This window comes from Canis lupus, chromosome 15, assembly GCF_048164855.1.
Source record: "Canis lupus baileyi chromosome 15, mCanLup2.hap1, whole genome shotgun sequence".
Taxonomy (NCBI): domain Eukaryota; kingdom Metazoa; phylum Chordata; class Mammalia; order Carnivora; family Canidae; genus Canis; species Canis lupus.
The window spans coordinates 29,087,522-29,104,257 of record NC_132852.1 but is presented as its reverse complement, the minus strand read 5'-3'; the positions used below and the strand labels follow the sequence as shown (position 1 = coordinate 29,104,257).

The following is a 16,736-nucleotide window of genomic DNA, read 5'->3' as shown; positions in this document are numbered from 1 at the left end:
TTTTTTTTTTTTTTTAAAGAAAGGTAGTCTGTTCTACTATCAGGTCAAACTCAGCATAGGAAATTTAGGGATGTCTTCTCTAAGTCCCAGTATCACCTAAACGTGTCCAAGATAATGGTTTATATAGCATTTTAATTTTATTTGCAAATCACATCACTCACACCTGAACTACTGAGTTTCACACCCTGCCACCACCCCTCCTATATGATGTCCCTCAGTATGTGAAGTACTTAAAGTACTTTGAACTCAAATCAAACTTGTTGGCTCAGGCTGTTCCCTGTGTTTGGGGAAAAAGCATGTCTATTCTTGTCACTCCTCAAGCCTTCCTCAACCACCTGCTGCTCAGCAGCTTTCAAATCTCTCTAATATCATCACATAAAATGAGTGTGTATTTAGCATCCTCCTCTCAATTATAAACTACTTGGATAGCAAAGTTTTCTTCATCATTTTCTGCCTCATTTCTTGAAAAAAAACTGATAGTCATTCTGCAATAACATTTATTCAATTAACAACATTAATCGGGATCCCTAGGTGGCGCAGCGGTTTGGCGCCTGCCTTCGGCCTAGGGCGCGATCCTGGAGACCCGGGATCGAATCCCACATCGGGCTCCCAGTGCATGGAGCCTGCTTCTCCCTCTGCCTGTGTCTCTGCCTCTCTCTCTCTCTCTCTCTCTCTGTGACTATCATAAATAAATAAAAAAAAAAAAAAGAAATATTCCTCATTTAAAAAAAAAAAAAAAAAAAAAACAACATTAATCAAGTTAGTGTGCCATATTGTGTGTCTTCCTCTTCATTCCTACTTTAAAACTTCACAATTATCTTTCAGATAATATGCTGTTTTAGGTTTCCACTTCTTTTTTTTTTTTAGGAAATTCCAAAGAATATTTGCTAAGCCATAATATCATTGAGTCAGAAACCCAACATACTTAAGAACACTACTCAACAAATAAAAGCAGCTTTTTTCAGTATTTTTTGGTTTGTCTTTTGTTTTACAAAGAAAAGATGAAGGAAAATGCCAAAAAACAACTGCTACAGGTATTCACAGTGTGGAATAATATAGCTGTACAAAGTGGAAACTTGTATGAATTTCAGTTAACTTAGTACCATGCAAAGCAAAGATCATCTTACACAATATGCAAAATCCATGGGCTCAGATAAATAGTCCATGAAAGCAAGGAGCCCTGAAACTTAAACTTCATTAACTTCATGATAAGCCCACCTTTGGGGGGAAAAAAACAAAACAACAAAAAACAAACAAACAAACAAAAAACAGGGATAAATCTTCAGGAAATCAAGCTGATAGAAACAAGTCAAAAGAACCTCTTGGGCAGCCCAGGTGGCTCAGCGGTTTAGCGCCACCTTCAGCCCAGGGCCTGATCCTGGAGACCCAAGATCCAGTCCCACATCCGGCTCCCTGCGTTGAGCCTGCTTCTCCCTCTGCCTCTCTCTCTCTCTCTGTGCCTCTCATGAATAAATAAATAAAATCTTTAAAAATAATAATAATTAATAAGTAAATAATAAAATAAAATTTTAAAAAATAAAGTAAACCTCAACTTTCTGGGTGGGTGCAGGATAGGGCTGTGCTATTATGATCCACTACACTAATGAAGATAGAGAAACCAGGGGAAGCAAAAGATTAAGGAAACATAGCTAGGACATTTTAGAGGAAGAAATAAATTCCAGAAAATGCTTATGAAAGTGACTAGCACAGGGTTTTTTGTTTGTTTGTTTGTTTTTTTAAGGATATTCGATTGTTTCTTGTTCCTATCCAGAGATGTTGGACTATAGCTTGAGGATCTTCGTTAACTGTAGAACATGTTCAGAACAAGCAACACACAGCTAGCTGCACATTCTTCATATCTGAGATGAAGCACAGAGCAGAGGCTCAGAATATCATTAGAAAACCTTTGGTAACACATGCATAGGTGAATTATTCTGCACTGTGAGTACCGGCCTTTCTATTCAGAGTCAGGTCCATCAACACCAACCTGGGATTGGCTCACAAGACATCAGCAAGGCTCAAAGGAATCTCAGCAAAATATTTTAACAGTTTCTAAAATGTAGTCTGTCTCCTCTGTTTAATTTATATGTTTACAGAGTGAAGACATAAGAATTTATTAATTTGTACATAGCGATCTTCTTTACTATTCCTCAGCTCCAAAACAAGGAGCCTTTTTTTTTTTTTTTGCCAAGATAAAACACCAATTTTGCAAAGCTACAATGTTCCTATGGAAGCTTGAAGTTTGAAAGTCATAAAAAGAATAAGTCTCAGAGTTTTTTCTAACAATTTTATTATTCTAGGAAGATGGAAAACTAGTTTTAGTGCTATAGGCACAGAAAGTATCAGCTAGAGCTTTAATGCAGATTCTCCAACATACTCAAACCATAGACTCCTTAAATCTTTTCCTATATTTGCCCTATAAATTGTTGTTTACAATAAAATGTATTAAGCAATTTCTTCTAGATGCGCACACGCACACACACACACACACACACACACACACACACGTCAAACAGAAGAAAAAAAAAACCCTACCATTATAGCTTGTGATCATGATAGTGACTGGTCTTAACACACTAAGTCGATATAATTTCAGCCAAACCTAAAGAAACTTGGCACTTAAGTTTGCTGTAATGATGATGATATCAGCAGTACCTATTATGTGGTCTTGTTATGTGCAGTTATATACATTCATTAACTCATGCAACTCTAGGCCAAAATGCAGTCATACAATAAGCACAATTGTATGTACTAGGAATACAAAGGGTGGAACCAAGGAGAACAATAACAAAGGACACTCCCCACCTTTCAGCAGGATGTTATTCTTGCCACGCACCAGTCCTTGTCTCCCACCCTCCCCTTTTCCTAGTAGGCATTTTTATTAGACTTATACCTTCTCTCTTTCCCTGCTATACAATGGGGATAGGAGAAGATAAATTGTCTTTTTCAATTCAGAAGTTACAAGACTGTAAGAACTGCACCCAATACTGATAAGGAGGACTTCATATTACTGGGAGATACTGTTCTTTGAGCTCAGTGCAGTGATGGGACTTTGGACTGTGTTCCATTAGTGAGTGGGTTCTATGTCTAGGGAGAATAAATGGATATTTAAGGAGATGATTTAACTAGATGAATAAAACGCAGCAGAAATTCATAGAACCTGTCTCTTTTTCTTTTGCACACACAACTAGGTAACATTTGCCAGCCTCACTACCAGTTAGGAAAGGCCATGTATTCTAGCCAACAGAATGGAGATAGAAGTATAGGCCTTGCTCATGAAAATCTCCCTCAGAAGTAATATTCTGTGTTCTTTCTCCTCTCACTTATTGAAGAGAGTAGATGCCATCAGATGCAAGGACCCAGGGCACCCAAATTACTCCTTTAAGATGAGCTGCTATCTATATGTAATCTCATCCTTTCCCTGACTTGGGCAAGAAATAAACCTCTACTGTGTTAATCTACTAAAACTGGGGGTGTGTACCCTCAGAGGTGAGAGAATGCCCAATATGTTCTAGAAAAAAAAAACAGTATGATCAGAGAAAAATAGGCAAAGGAAAGAGTTATAGGAAATTCCCCAAACCTGATCCTCCTCTAAGCTCCCCATATCTATAGAAGAAAGGTCTATTCCTTTAGTTGCTCAGGCCAAAATCCTTGAAGTCACCTTTGACCCCTTTCTTTCACATTCCTCAACCAACTGGAATCTGACCATCTTTCAACCCCTTTCTGCCATCACTGTGGGGCAGGTCACTACCAGGCAACAGAACTTCTGCAATAGCTTCCTAACTGGTCTCCCTATTTCCAATCTTGTTTCCCCTATTGTCTTTATCTCCTCCAACTCTCCGAGTTTTTTAATTATAAGTCATTACTCAAAGCACTTCCCATCTTACAGTAACATCCAAAGTCTAGAGTTCTTATTTTGACCTTCAAAATCTTACAGCAAGCATGGTACTCATCAGTCCTCTAATCTAATCTACCACTCTCTTTCTTATGCTCCCTAACCTTAGGGCCTACTTTATGTGTCTGTCTTTCTCTATATATATCACACACACACACACACACCCCTACTTCAAAATTCCAGTTTACCCTCATGGAGAAGAGAGACCTATTTGCAAGTTGACAAATTTGGCAGGTTTTGGTTAGTAATGAAAGAAATCCCTGGAAGTTTGTTTAAGCATTATCTTTTCATTCTTTCCTATCATTTTTTCCCATTTTAAAATAGTAGGAACTGTAGAAAATATCATTCAACCCTATATTTTGGTCTGGCTTGTGTATCAACCAAGAAATTTCTCTATTTACTTATAACCTAACACAACTTAAATCCTATTTGATAGATCCCTTTAGAAAAGTAAAAATAGAATACTGTCTGCTATAGATGAAATTAAAATTAGCTTCCAAAGTAAGACATATAAAATCAAAAGTAAAAATAAGGCATATCTTTCATAAAAATAAGGCATCTCAAACACTTCCTCATTTCTCTCTTGAGTCCTGTGCATGGGTTTGATCTGTTCATCTAAATACCTCAGTGGCACAGTTAATTAACAGGGTATGCATTGCCTAATATATATTAAAAAAAGAGAGAGAAGAGAAAACAAAACATTTAACAGAAAACGGCCTCTTTCTTTCCCCCGATAAGGCAAAAAGATTTCAGCTGCAACAGCCTTAAACATTTATAGCTAACTAAATTTTTTATGAGATGCTACTAAGAAGGTTCAATCCATTTCTTAAGAATGATAGCCTGGTCACAGAGAGTCTCTTAGAGAGTGAGTCCAAGTCTTTTTATTCTGAATTGGAATGTTCATCAAATGTTGAGGAGAGCTCAGTAACAACTCCTCCCTATACAATCCCACCTCCTTTATTCAAAATACTAGCCCGCTTTTCTTTTATAACTGTTATAAAGAACAAAATAGCTATAAGGGATAAAGTACAAATTGAAAAAGAAAACACTCTCATGCATCTGGCAATATTAGCATCAGAAGAAGAAAAATTCCTATTCATAGTAAGCAGTGTACAATATTAACATTTAGACATTGTGCTCCCCCAAATGTCATTGCCCCATTTTCTTGCTATTCCAAGTCTGCATGAAATTATAAAATGCCTTTCTTGTACAATCTCCACAACAATGTTTTAGCACACACAAGCACAGTAACACATTTTAATATTTATGAGCCAGGAGAAGTCAGTACAGCTTGGCTTTCAGAAAGGCCACCCTGCCTAGCCTCCTACCATCCAAAAAGTAATAAAATTAGCTCAGAATGGCTTAGTGAAGTAACCTGAAAGAAAATATATTTGGATTATAAAAAGGGGAGGGGAGCTGAGGTATAATAAAATGCTAGACCAAAAAGAATACATTAGTAGAATTACCTCTTAAAATTAGTGTTGCATTATAAACTCCAATTTGAATGAAAAGACTAGGTAGCCCAATAATTGGTTTGCAGCACGAGGAGCAGGCATGACAAATTCTACCTTTTCACACTGGGCTTTGTCCATCTTTTGCAGCATAAAGGGTAAACAGGTCATTTCTTGTAAGCAGGTGTCAGGAAAACTACTGGCAAGATTGAGAAGAAATTTCTTTGCATGGTATGTTGGCATATTATACACACACACATATACACACATAATTTTGTGTCCCCAAAAGAGAAATGTTGAAACCCTAATTCCCAATACCTCAGAATATGACCTGACACTATTTAGAAATAGGGTCAATACAGATGGGTTTAGATACGACCAAGCTATACTAGAGGACAGTGGACCCTCAATGTAACATGACTGGTGTTCTTTTTAAAAAAAGAAGAAATCTGGACACAGAGACAGACAGGGAGAATGCCATCTGAGGACAGAGGCAGAGTGTGGAGTGAGGCAGCTGCAAGTCAGGAACATGAAGCTTTGATGGCTATAACCAGAAGCTAAGGAGAGACAAGGAAGGATTCTAGTTAATCTCAGAGGGAACATGGCCCTGCTGACACCTTGATTTCAGACCTCTAGACTCCTGAAATATAAGAGAATAATTTTTTTCTTGTTTTAAGCCACCCAGTTTGTGGTGCTTTGTTACAGCAGCCCGAGAAAATGAATACACACACACACACACACACACACATATACACACACACAGATGCATGCACACACTTCACAGGGAAAGACTTGGAAGGCAAGACCTAGGAATAGGAATTTGTATATGGCAGTTCAAAAAGATTTATTTTTAAAAATCAACACATACTTTGAGAATAATAAATTACAATTGGCTATAAACATCTTGATTTTTAACATGAATATAAATACAGCAGGGCATCATACATGCATTAAATAATGATACACATCTGGCTATTTAAGGAACCAGAATGGTTTAAAAACAAAGTCAAGCTCTTCCCTTTGAAGGAAAGCACTACAGAGCCCTGATTCCCTAACTACCTCAGCTAGTCTCAAAAGAGGCCATCCAGTAATGAGATCAATTTCTTGTACAAATATTTTCATTCCTCATTGTCACTATGAGATCTTTTGTTTCAGGCTCCATCCTCTTCCATCCAGCTTTCTATAATCGCCTCTCTACTGATCTTACCTCTTTCAAACCATCCTGCTCACTACCACATGATGGTTACTGTATAAAGTGACTCAATGGCCCCTATTTGCATACATCTACACTTCTTAAACCATGTCCAAAGAAACACTCAGTAGGAAATAGAGATAGTGAAAAATTGTGTCTCAAAAAAAATTAGAGTTCTTTACTGAGTGATTCAGTGTCTGTAATATGCCAATGTCTGTGGCAAAATTCCAAGGGGAAAGGTTAATGAACAATGTTTTCCAAACATGTTGAACCATGGAGCCCTTTTTAGTCAAATCTCATGGGACTAGATTCTACATAAGATTTTAAAAGAATATATCCCTAAGGTATTAGTTTATCAAATTAACCTAAATAGCACAAACTCTTACTACCCAGGTTATTTAATTATTCAACAAAGAGTGATTAACCCCAAAACTGGTAGGTGTCAGAATTTGGAAATTTAACCAAAACAGAGCTACATCTTTATTCTAAATGAAAGATAATTTTACTAAAAGAGATATGGTAGGTAGGCCAGCAGTGTCAAGAATTTTGCCCTTGGAGTCATTCATCCATTTACTCCTTTATTATTCATTTAGCAAATACTTATATCAGGCCCAGTTCTTGATTCTAGATATGCAATGGAGAACAGAAGACATATGGTCTGAACTTCTAGAGAATACAGTTGAGTGGGCAAAGCAGACAAATTAAAATACAGATTAAAATATAAGTAGGATAATTGAGAAAACTAGGTAATCACATTAGAGGAGCCACCTCACACAACTTTGGATGGGGGGGGGCAGATTTCCCAAGAAAAGTGGCATCTACATTGAGCATGGAAGGGGGAATGGGAGGGAACAAACAGAAAAAGGCTGGAGAAAGGGTATCAAATCCCCTTGGTCTCAACTCACTTCTAAGCTCATAGATACTCCCAAAGTGGTATTAATAACAGGTTATACTTCCACTATAAACTCAATAACTGCTATCTCTCCTAGGAGACTGAGAGGATTTTTGGAACAGTCCTAACTTAGAGGGATATAGTTTTATAATCAATAAGTGAAGTCTACCATAGAGGAGAGGCAGAACCATGTACTTGTCCAACCTACTCAAAATGTTTCTCATTTTCTTTGCAATGGGTCCAAGAGGTATGGAACTAACAGAAACTATCTCAGATTTAGGAATCTGAGATAAAGAAAAGTTAAGAACCTGCCAAGGGAAATATAGCTAGTTAGTGGCAGATCTACACTAAACTAAGTTTTTTTGGCTGCCTGTTCAAGCTTTGGTCTACCACCCCATGACAGAATTATTAGAGATGAACTCATTCAAAAAATAGTCATGAAGCAGCTACTATGTTGTGGCACTGCTTTAAGTATTGGGGATCAAAACATCTCTACTCTGATGGAGCTAACAGAGTACAGCAGGATAAGGAAGTTGGAATTGCCAGGTGTGGAATAACAGGATTCTAGTTCATGAATAGTAGCTGAGGAAGGCCTCATGGAGAAGATGATATTTGAACAGACCTAAAGAAAGTATGGAATTAAGCCATCCGAATATCCAAAGGAAGCTCAATCCTGGCACAGGAAGCCCTTAGGGCAAGAGTGTTGGGTTTCTCAGAAAAGGCAGGGAGGCCCCAGTGTCAGAAGCCAAGTGAGCTGGGAAGACTCTTAGGAAATGAGGTCAGAGAGTAACAAGAGGCCAGAGGATAAAGGGCATTAATAGGTCTTGGTAAGGACTTTGGAAATTGACACTAAGTGAAGTTGGAAGTCACTGGAAGGTAGGGGTAAAGGAATTACATGATTTGATTACAGCTTTAGAAAGTTCACTCTGGCCAATGAGTAGAGTGCACAAAGACACAAAAACATCAAATATGAGATTATTGTAATAATGCAGGCAAAACATGGCAGATGGCAGCAATTAAGGGAATAAGAAGTGGCCAAATTCTGGATGTATTCAGCTAACTTCTTATGAACTGGATGTGAGATATGAAAGAAAGTAGAAAAGACTCTTAAGTTTTAAGCCTGATCTACTGGAAAACTGGAGGTGCCATTTTTTTGGACCAAGGGAATATGGGGTGGGAGACCAGTTCATGTATTATGTTAAAAAGCTAAGAGTGTAATGTTAAAAAGCTAAGAGAAAAAGAAAGTCATCTATATGTTTGCAAATAGACAGACTTACACCATTTAATTGTAACTACAGGTTATATGACAAAGAACTAAATAAAAGCAATCAATAAAAACAAAGGGCATAGCCTGATTACAATGCTAACCTCTTACAATGGCTACAAAATACTGTTTTGAGGTCCTATTTAGATATCAAAGTATATATTTTTGTTAACCATTCACATATGTAATCATATTGTACAGATACAGAAAGAGTAATATACATTACTTCAAATTCTGACCTTTAAATATCAAGGGAAGTCAGTGGTTTTCTTGTTAAAAAAGGTAAAGCTCTATACATAGTAAGTGTAGCTTTCACCAGCACTCAGTATGCCTCTTAAATAAATCTTCTCCTCTTTAGACGCCAAACCTGCAAACATAAAATTTATCATAAACCACTTTGGGTTTAGCAAAATTTGTCTTCAGAGTAAGCAGCGGGTGTGTGGAGGCTGGTGGTGGTGCTCTGTTTAAAGTACATCTAAAGACCTTGTCCTTCTCTTAGTCCCTAGAAGTTGACTTGGAAATCGCTCCCATAGGGTTTAATAAAAGATTGGTTTAGTGCATTGTGTCCAAAAAGTCATTTCCAACTCACTCACTTAGCCTATGCCCAGGTGTCTCACATTGCCCACATATGTGAAGGAGACCATGGGCCTCTGCCCGTGTTACAGATTAGCTAATTTGTTCACTGGGTCCTTAGAGCAGTAATAAGATTGACCAGAAGGAGGAAAGAAGGAAGGTAATGCAAACAAAGGGAAACCAAAGAGGTCAGAGAGACTTACAATGAAAAACAAGATGGGGGTAGTTAAGGCAAGAGTTTTCCTACCCCACAAGATCAATCCCAGTGCCCTATCTGTGAATGGACACATTTATCTGCTTCTTTGGTCATAATGAAAATAAGTTTGCAGTAATATGCAGGGGGGGAAATGGACAAAATAGTATTTTGAATATGTAATCATTATTTCAGCTGTTACTGGTTTCAGATTGAAGAAGAATCTATTAATTCCTAAGATTTATAATGTGGTTTTTAAAAAAGCTTCCATGTTTCAGAGAAATGACATCTATTATGTAACTATTCTAGTCATCAAATCCTCTAGAATACAGTATAATTATTTCCTATATGGGTCATATGATTACAACTTAAAAGATTTATAGTAATGTCATTGTCATTATCTTATCTCAGATGACCAAGAGAGGGTAGGATATTGATTCACTATTGCCAGCAATTAATTCATCTGTGATGGAATATAAACTCCACTTCAGCATTTTGACTTTAATGTCTCTTTCTTCAGTAGCAAATAAGCATATTTATGCTGAAGTTCCTTTTCTCTTTCCTGTTGTCACTGAACATCTTCCTGTAGACACTCTAGCCTCAAGGGTAGAGGAGTATCTTCTTGTTTCTCAGCTTCTTCAAAAGTGCTTAACTCCAAGTAAGCCAGCTCAGTGTGGTCCCACAAGTTATTCAATTGTTCCCTATAAGTTCCATAGTAAAAGAGCACATTTTTAAATCTTTTCCATTTTATTTAACATGATGGTAAGGCAAACATATGGCATGGGTGGGATTGGGAAAGAAAGAAAAAGAGGAAATGTTCAATTCTCATTGTGTAAAAGGATCATGAAGGTCACCTAGTCTGTGTCCAATGATACAAACAAGTGATTTTGCAGCCTCTGCAGGAATGTATGTCTGAATGTGAAGCTTGCATCTGCCAAAGGCAGCCATTCTCACTCAGGAAAGCTCTCATTATTTAAAAGGCTGACTGCGGGGTCATATGGGTTCACACTTACAAATGGCACATGATGAAAAGTATGGCAGGGGCGTGGCAATTGGGTTTGCTATCTACCAGAGGCAGGGCTTTCACATCCATCTGTTGTCTATTAAACCCTTTCCCAGAGAATTACCCGGGCTTCTCAAGAGATGGGATGTGGAAGGAAATTCAAGAGCTCAAACTCCTCAAAATATTCACAGGCTCATCCAGCTCACTAAACCCATCATCTCTGGGGAAAAAATGTGACCAAATTTCAAAGTGCATATTCTTATGATGCTTCAATCTTATTTTAGGTGAGACGGGGTACTGTTTTATACCTACAGGTATTGGACTGTAAGGATTCTTAGATGGTTTAAAGAAGTAGACTAAAATAGAGGCAACTGATATACCTATTCTATGTTTGTATTGGTTTCCAGAATCTGGGTGGCTGTTAGACTACAGGATAACCAGAATAACTGGCCCAAGATTTTAGGAATTGAAGCTATGTGTATGCCTCTTGATTTGCCTCTGCCAGTATGATTAAATTCTCCAAAGTGAGAAGCAGGGTTAAGTGAAATAATCAGTATGGCAGTGGTATTGGCCAATCACAACAGTTTCAGCTGTGAACAACCAGTCATTGAACTGAAGCAAACCCTCTGAACCTCGTCCTTGAGAGAAAAGGCTCTGTGTGATTTACTCTCTAGCTGCTGTGCCCTGCTCTCATCACCAAGAACAAGGTACTGATTTCATGTAGGAAGACTTCCAACACCTTAAAAGTACTAAGAAAAAAAACAATAAATAATTATGTTTACGTCTGTTCTGTGTTTAGAGGACAAGGAGAAAGAGGCCTAGGAGCTAAAATTACCAAGCACCTACCATGTTCTAGATCATACTGACTCTTCACAAAAATACTATGACAGAAGTATCAACACTCCAGGGTAAGAGGAACTACATGTCTTATAATACAATGGAATTTTAGTTCAAACAGGTCTACTGCTATTGTGCTGGTTCCTACCACCTTTATTTTATTTAATATTACAACTGCATTTTGAATAAGAGTCTGAAGAGCTTCAAACTGCATCTTAGGTCTGAATTTCCATAAACATGGAAATAAACATTTTTATGCTTTCCTTTCATGGGAAAATATGTTTGTTGACTATATGTAAATTAACTGGGTTATGCTTTAAGTATTTTAAAAATTAGGTTACTGAAACATGCTTATTGTTGAACATTTCAAAACTGAAAAATGTTTTAAAAAATAGAAATCCCATGTAACATAAAATAATTTCTATATGATTTATATATTTATATCTCATATATGCATATAAAAATATATTTTTGTTGTTTCAAAATATGTAGATACGTATATCTCATATAATTTTTATCCTACTTTTTCATTTTAGTTTATAGCATGGATTTTTCCTACATCATTAGTTTTTGAAAACATTTTAATAGCTTCACAGTATCTCCATGAGTTATTAAATCATCATTTAACAATGCTCTTCAGTTGGCCATATGGACTTTTCCCAGAAATCTGGTATAAGAGTAACATAAACATTCTTTGATTATACATCTTTGTATTTATCTCTGGTATATTTCTAGGCACAATTTCTCTATGAATATTTGCTAGTTCAGCAAGTATGTAATACTGAAGTTTTATTATACATATTTGCTAAACTGCTTTCCAGAATTATGAGGCTTCTTTCTCTCTCCATCTTTCCCAGAATTTAGTATAATTTATTGAAACTTTCTGAAAAGTCCTACCCCTCAAAAGAGAAACAAGTTTTCAAATTATTTGAATTTAAAAAGAAAAAAAATGCTATTTACTGATTTTTCCATTTTGATTATACCCTCTATATTAATATGCTAAGATTTTTTAAAAGCCACATGTATTTCTTTTATTGGTTAAAATATTTAAAATATATTTTCCAAGTCTGTCACTTCTAACTTTATTTATTGTGATTTTTAAATGTTTACTATAGTTTGTGCCTTACCAAAGTTTGCTTCATTGTTTCTTCTTGCTTTTGCATAAATATTTCAAATTATTCTTTTATGGTATCTAGACTTCATGATTGCTTTGGGAATCTTTTCTCTTTTCAAGACTATACAATTATTATATATTTTCCTCTAAACATTTATAATTTTATTATATGAATTTTTAATCCATCTATATTTTATATAGCTAAGTAAGCTAAAAAAAATCTACATTTATTTCAATCCCATTTGTTGACCAGCCTTTTTTTTCTTTATAAATTTATTTTTTATTGGTGTTCAATTTGCCAACATATAGAATAACACCCAGTGCTCATCCCATCAAGTGCCCCCCTCAGTGCCCGTCACCCAGTCACCCCCACCCCCCGCCCACCTCCCCTTCCACCACCCCTAGTTCGTTTCCCAGAGTTAGGAGTCTCTCATGTTCTGTCTCCCTTTCTGATATTTCCCACTCATCTTTTCTCCTTTCCCCTTTATTCCCTTTCACTCTCCTTTATATTCCCCAAATGAATGAGACCATACAATGTCCTTCTCCGATCGACTTATTTCACTCAGCATAATACCCTCCAGTTCCATCCACATCGAAGCAAATGGTGGGTATTTGTCGTTTCTAATCAGCCTATCTTTCCTCATGGATTTGAAATATCAGATTTATCAAATTCTTAAATACATCTATATTGCATATATGCATATAAATATAATTTTCTGTATATGTATACGTACATATGTACAAATACCCCTCATATTATCAGAGAGTGGCCCCTATTAGGCCAATACACCAACAGAATTTGTGAAAAATTATTATAAAACAATATATTGAATTGACATTTACCTTTCACCTTTTGATAACTTGGTGAATGACCATAAAGTCTATGACTTATAACAATAGTTTTTATGAGGCATAAACTTGAACTGTGTGAGCTATGAATTTAGCAAGCAGCAGTGAATCCTTTATGACAATAACTAACATCCCAGCTTTCTGATGCAACTTCTTGGGTTGTTTTTGTTTTGTTATTTTGTTTCTGGTTTGGTTTTTTGCGGGGGGGGATTTTGTTGTTGTTGCTTGTCATCATGTTCATGATAATTCTATGGAAAAGATCCCTGAAAATTACTAATATTTGGAACAAAAGTGAAAAGATATATATGAGGCAATCAAAGAAATCAATTTCTTATTCAGAAAGTAGGAATACTAATTACTTTAGTTACAGACTTCGAAAGAGTTTAAAATACTAAAGGCTTTGGTTCTATCTGGATGAATTTTACAAAGGACAATATATGGTACAATTGTGGTCATTAATTTGAAAGAATTGAGGAATGCCTGGGTAGCTCAGTCACTTGAGCAATGACTCTGGGTTTTGGCTCAGGTCATGATCTCAGGGTCATGGGATTGAGCCCCATGTCAGGATCCACGCTTGGCACAGAATTTGCCTAAAGATTTCTCTCCCTCTCACTCTGTTCCTCCTCTCTCTCTCTCTCTCTCTCTCTCTCTCTGTCAAATAAACAAATCTAAAAAAAAAAAATTGAAAGAATCAAGAAAGGGTATCAGGATCTATGCACTGTATATACCAAGAGTTTATTCTGGCACTTCATACATTTGGTTTAATTTTCAGCAAATGGTTTGATTGTAGAAGAGTATTTGTTTTTCAAAGATTCTGGTTGCTTCATCAAAGTACAGTAAGAAATTAGAAAACATGGAAACATCTGTGAAGGAAAAGAAACTTAAATTGACTATTAGATTTGTAAACTGTAATCTACCAAATGAAAATAAGCCACATAAGAACACTTTTTTGTAAACCAATACATTCAAAAACATCTTGAAACCCATAAATATCCCCCTATTTTAGCAATTATGCCTTAATTTTTTATGTCTCTGCCTTCAACTAGATAAGTAAGATCCTTGAATGAAGGGAACTTACTCTTTCATGTTTATATCTTGAGTACCTGACACACAGAAGATACTCAGTACATGCTTTAGAAATAGATAAATGCCCCTTTTCTGCTTTGGAGTCCAAATACTTGCTCCCAGTAACCCTTAAACAATCACTTTTTTACTCCTAAGAATCATTTGTTGTAATGGATGCCTTGGGGCATTGTCCAGAAACACCTTTGGGACTGAAGTGCTCATACTTTTGGTTACCAAGAGTGTTAACTGTTTTTAACACATAGGGAGACCCTCTCTGGCAACTATGCTCTATTGAAAAGATCTGCCTCACTCAGGTTTTTGCCCATCTACCCTAACCCCCCACCCCAGGACAGCCTCCATCCAGTGATTGTCAAGGCAAGGCTATAGTCCTCCTTGTCTTAAGGGTCATCCCAGCTCCAGGTGGAACTTGTACTGCAACTACTTTGAGGTTCAGCCTTTCCTATTTTCCAGGCATGCTTCTCTCTCCAACTATATTATTCCCTAGAGCACTCCCCAGAAAACCTCCTATGTAATATTAACTGCCTCGAATTCTATTCCCTGGAACCTACTCTAAAACACTCGTGGAGCTTTATAAAAATATAGATTTCTTTGACTACAGCCTTAGCCACATTTTTCTAGATAGGTCTCCTACGGCAATGGAGACAAAAGCAAAAATAAACTACCAGACTACACAAAATTAAAAGGTTTTACACAGCAAAGGTAACAATCAAAAACCAAAAAGGCAACCTACTGAATGGGAGAAGATATTTGTAAATTATATATCCAATAAGGAGTTAATATCCAAAATATATAAAGGACTGAAACAATTCAACACCAAAAAATCCAATTAACAATGGGCAGAGGAGCTGAATAGACATTGTTCCAAAGACAACAGATACCAAATAGACACATGAAAAGATGTTCAACTTCACAAATCATCAAGAAAATGCAAATCAAAATGCAGTGAGATATCATTTTACACCTGTCAGAATAGCTATAATCAAATGGACAAGAAAACAAGTGTTGGTGAGGATGTGGAGGAAAGCAATTCCTTATGCACTGTGTGAGAATGTAAATTGGTGCAGCCACTATGGAAAACAGTATGGAGATTCCTCAAAGAATTAAAGGCAGAAATATCTATGATCCAGTAATTCCCCTACTGGGTATTTAACCAAATAAAAACACTAATTTGAAAAGATATATATGTACCAATATGCTTATTGTAGCATTATTTACAAGAGTTAAGATACAGAAACAACCCAAGTGTCCATCAATAGATGAATAAAAGAAGGTGTGGTGTGTGTATACACATATGTGTGTATGTATGTATACATACATACATGCATATATACAGTGGAATATTACTCAGCCATAAAAAGCATGAGATCTTAACCATTTGTGACAGAGACATAGAGACTATATCCTAAGTAAAATAAGTGAAACAAAGACAAATACCATAAGATTTCACTTACATGTGGAATCTAAAAAACAAAACAAACAGACTCCAAAATACAGAGAACAAATTGATGGCTGCCAGATATGCAGCGGGTGACAGGACGGAAGAAATAGATAAATGGGATTAAGAGGTCCAAACTCCCAGTGATAAAATAAATACATCATGGAGATGGAAAAATACAGCATAGGGAATATAATCAACAACATTGTAATAACCCTGTTTGGTGACATGATGACTATACTCACCACAGTGAGCACTGAGTAATGTACAGAATTATTGAATCAATATGTGGTATACCTGTAATTAATATAACACTGTGTATTAGTATTTCAATAAAAAATAGATTTCTAGACATCATTTTTTGATCTACTAAAATTGATTTTTAAAGCATGTGAATTTTAGTTTTGTAAGTTATATGCCAAAAGTTTGCCTTATAAAGTTTCTCTTTCCATTAAAATACCAGCCTGTTGTTTCACTTCCAGAGAAATTTCAGGCCTGAGGACTAATTGCTAAGTGGTTGTTGACCTTTTTAAAAAGTCTTGATCTTATAACACTTCTCAGCTAATGTCTTCTTTTAGTATCTTTCATCTAAATTGGGCACATAAAAGTTTGTTATTTCTTATATTTGCTTAGGCAGACATCTATTAATAGGTGATTACAAAGCTGTGCCCTCTAATTTGTACCAATAAGACCTTTTTCAAGGCAAATAATTCATTTGAACCATTGGAAAAGGAATTAGGCTCAACATATACAATACTCTATGGTCTACAATGAAGACTCCATCTACATGTGTTGTAATCCCCAAATCCTGTTTCTAACTCTGTCACTATTATCTTTCAAATAAAGGCAAGGGAATAGGTATGATCATCAATACTGCAATTTTATGATTCTCCTTAGTCATCTCTTTGTCTCTTAAATAACAGCTGTGGTGACCACACATGTCACCTGTGTA

The 16,736-nt window shown here is 36.2% G+C and overlaps 1 protein-coding gene and 1 long non-coding RNA gene across 9 annotated transcripts in view; one reads left to right on the top strand and one right to left on the bottom strand.

Moving 5' to 3' along the window:
• The window catches only part of NRG1 (neuregulin 1), a 1,074,255-nt gene that overhangs the window by 966,304 nt on the left and 91,215 nt on the right, over window positions 1-16,736 (bottom strand). The gene's annotated exons all lie outside the window — the stretch shown is intronic.
• The window catches only part of LOC140605507 (uncharacterized), an 83,258-nt gene that overhangs the window by 38,010 nt on the left and 28,512 nt on the right, over window positions 1-16,736 (top strand). For both annotated transcript variants that reach the window (XR_012008156.1, XR_012008157.1), the window contains exons 3-4: window positions 10,871-11,170; window positions 11,263-11,371. This is a non-coding gene — a long non-coding RNA (uncharacterized lncRNA). The remainder of the gene's footprint in view (window positions 1-10,870; window positions 11,171-11,262; window positions 11,372-16,736) is intronic.